We start from the raw sequence: 3,406 nt of genomic DNA, 5'->3' as shown, positions 1-3,406 counted from the left end.
ATATGGGATTGAAAGTACTGCATTTGCATGTGCCCAATGGCCTCTGGGAGGTGGAGTGTGGGGGTTGGGGCTAGATAATATCAGGAAGCAGGTGATCCTATGACATGTCCATGTCCTAATACCTGGACTCTTTGAATGTGACCTTATTTGGAAAAAGGGAACTCGCAACTATAATTAAGGATTATCAATGCGAACATCCTGAGTATACTTGAATGAGCCCTAAATCCAATGACGAGTACCCTTAGAAGAGGTGGAAGAGAAGATGTGTACATAGATGACTATATGCAGACAGAGACAGGTCGGAGTGATGCAACCACAAGCCAAGGAGCACCAGGAGCCAACAGGAGCTGCAAAAGGCAAGGAAAGAACTTCCCCTGGAACCTCTGGAGGATGCACAACTTGATTTTGAACATTTGGCCTCCATAACTGTGAGGGAACAGCTTCTGTAGTTCTAACATTCCCAGTTTGTGGTAATTTGTTATGGTGACCCTAAGAAATGATTATATCAGGGCCCTAGGATGGAGTCTGAAGCTGCCTTATGCTTAGGGCTGTGTAGGGAAAGTCAGGCCACAGAGGAGACTGAGGTCAGATATGACATCTTCTGGATAGGCAAGTAGAAGCACAGGAATGATGCATGAATGAGTGAGTGGGTGAATCAATGAATGGGTGCCTCAGAAAAAGCAGGGCCACAAGAGACCAAGGAGACTTGACCCTTAGCAAGTCCTGTCCCCTCTCAGGACCTCATGTTCCTAGGAGGGAATCTGACCAGTCATGGGATCTTCTGGGTCTCTGAGGCCAGGGAGAGGCCTTACTTTGGCTACTGTTGTGTTAAGGAGATACCCTTCTCTTCATGTAGTTTCACCACATTTTAATTTAGCCTAGTGTTTTTTTGGTAGAGATTGGGAATAAGATGGTGGACAAAAACAGTTTACATACAACCAAAATTCCCAGGGCAGTGGGAAACAGACATTAATAACTCAACTGTATCAGCTGTTGATGTGCAAATATTGTCTATATCAACTATTTGTAACCTGTTACAAAGCATTTATAGAAAGGGAAGGGAGGAAAATCCCTCTGAGAGGCTTTGGAAGTATTTAATTTGGGGAAGAGGGAAAACTTTCTAGACAGAAATAACAGTTTGTATGAAGGTTTAGGAGTGGGGTGTGGGGAGAATTACCAGTTGGACAGGAAAAAGATCATGGTGGTAAGACAAATCAGAGGTCAACAACCCACGTTGACTCTTATAGACCACTTGTCAGGATTTTTCCTAAGAACAATGCAGTTCACTAAGGTAAGAGTGATGTGTTTAGATCTGCCTTTTGAGAAGACCAATGCTTAGTGTGGAGTGTGAGATGGGAGAGAACAAGATTGGGATGGGGGCAGTCAAACAGGAAACTTTCATTTGTGTTCAAGTATCAAAGAGGAATGAGAAAGATGGATGGATTAGAGAGCTAGTTAGGTAATAGAATTGAAGGGGTGGGGGATAAGGATGGAAAGGGTCTGGGAGTGAGGCAGAGAGTGCTAAGTGTGACCCCTGGGGGTGCTAAGTGTGACCCTTGCTTAGGTAACTGAAGGGAGGTGGTTCCTTTAGTGAGTCCAGGGATATGGGAGCTGTGGCGTGGGGGATGTAAGAGGACATTAAGTAAGGAGGGGACGCATTATAGTTGAGGTGTCAGTGGAGCTGTAGACTGAGTTTAGCACTCAGGTGTCAGAGCAAGGAAAGCGAAACCTGAGTTATTTGTGCACAGGTAGACATCACAGAGGAAAGTACAACATTGAGGATGAGCTTTGAGGAATCCCCAACTACGCTGAGTAATGGGGGGGCGGGGAATGGGGTTCTTGACAGGGTGAAGAGAAACCTGGGGAGGGGTGGCCAGAGAAGATGGTGGAAATGCTCTAGGGAGGCAGTGGTCAAATGGTGCTGGGGTGTCAACTGCTGAGGTTTGACAGTCAATGTCTCACTGTGGGGTTCTGGGGCTTCCGCAGATGGGGACAGAGAGTGGCTATTAGATGCAGACACTTGGAGGTTAAAGAGAGTTTGGCGAGGCCTAATTTGGTATTGTGAGCCAGAAGGCCCACTGCAGGGGTCTGATGGGAGGCAGGGAGGTGCAGATAGGTGTTTCTAGGAATGTTGCTGTTTTCCAGGAAAGTGACATGGCAGTTATTGGTGGGGTCCATTGAAATTTTATTTTCATAGTGGATGTATATACATAATTATAGGTCAAGGGAAGGATCTGTTGAGAGGGGACAATTGAACATTTAGAAGAGGGAAAGGATTTTCCATAGGTCAATTTCCTGAAAGTAGCGGGTAGGGGGATCTGGGCAGACAGGGAGGGTTCTATGGCATTAACAGGCTGTAGCAGATGCAGCACAGTTTGTTTGGTTTTAGTTTAGCTTTGGTGGATGGTTGATGCAGTCCATAACAGTGACTTGTTCTGGGTTTTGTGTTATGTGTATTTCTCTCTCTCTCTCTCTCTGTGTGCGTGTGTGTGTGTGTGTGTGTGTGTGTGAGTGAACGTGCTATGCCTCCCCCAGGTCTGGGCTGCCATCCCGGACAGTGTGCTGTACAGAATTATCTGCACAGCGTCTGGGCAGAGGCCGAACCCCTCCCACTCGGGCTAGCTCCCTGATGAGATTCTCAGACCTTGTTTCCCCTCATTTATGATCAGGAGGTTCATAGAACAGGCGTGGGAACCTGCTCCCCTGCCAGGGCCTCTGTCAGCCCAGGCTGAGGTCAGCTGCATGCCTGCCTTGTGCCTTCCCATCCTGGCTGAGTGAAACTGAATGAGATGTTTCTGTCCACTGCTTAGGTCCGGTGTTGTACAGGGAACACAGGTTGGACTAAATAGCCTGGCACCGCCACTCCACCTCTGGGTTCCCTCCCTAGACCCCAACCCAGCGCCTTCCCCGCTTCCCTGCTGGTGCCCTCCCGATAACCTCACCCAATCTCTGAAGGGGTCCCTTCTCATTAACCCAGCACCTACAAATCACCAAGAGTGCCTGACTCAAGCTGTGGGCAGACTGAATTCTTTTGGGAGTTTGGTCCTGGGGGTGAACTCCTTGCTCCTAATCTTCCGGGCCTTCTCCACTGGTCTATCCCCTTCTCTGATACCCTAGCTCCCCGGTCCCGGAGACCTCAGCCTCCAGTAATCAGACAGTTGGGATACTGGGGAGGGAGCAGTGTGCCCTGCAGGACTGCCCAGGAAACGAGCTCGAGCTGAGGTCAGAGAAGTTCACCAGCATCCTGGGATGCTCCCCCTCTCCCAGCCCTGGCACCGGCGCCGGATGGGGGGGTCCGCCCTTTTCCAGCCGCCAGCAGGGAGCAGGGAAGGCGGAGTCCCACAGGTGGGAGCGGAGCTTGGGGGAGGCGGGCGCGGCCGCGTACGTGCGGCGGCCGGCGGGCGGC

This window comes from Condylura cristata, unplaced genomic scaffold, assembly GCF_000260355.1.
Source record: "Condylura cristata isolate star-nosed mole 26May11 unplaced genomic scaffold, ConCri1.0 scaffold00021, whole genome shotgun sequence".
NCBI lineage: Eukaryota > Metazoa > Chordata > Mammalia > Eulipotyphla > Talpidae > Condylura > Condylura cristata.
The sequence above is the reverse complement of the archived record's forward strand: the minus strand, read 5'-3'. Positions refer to the sequence as shown.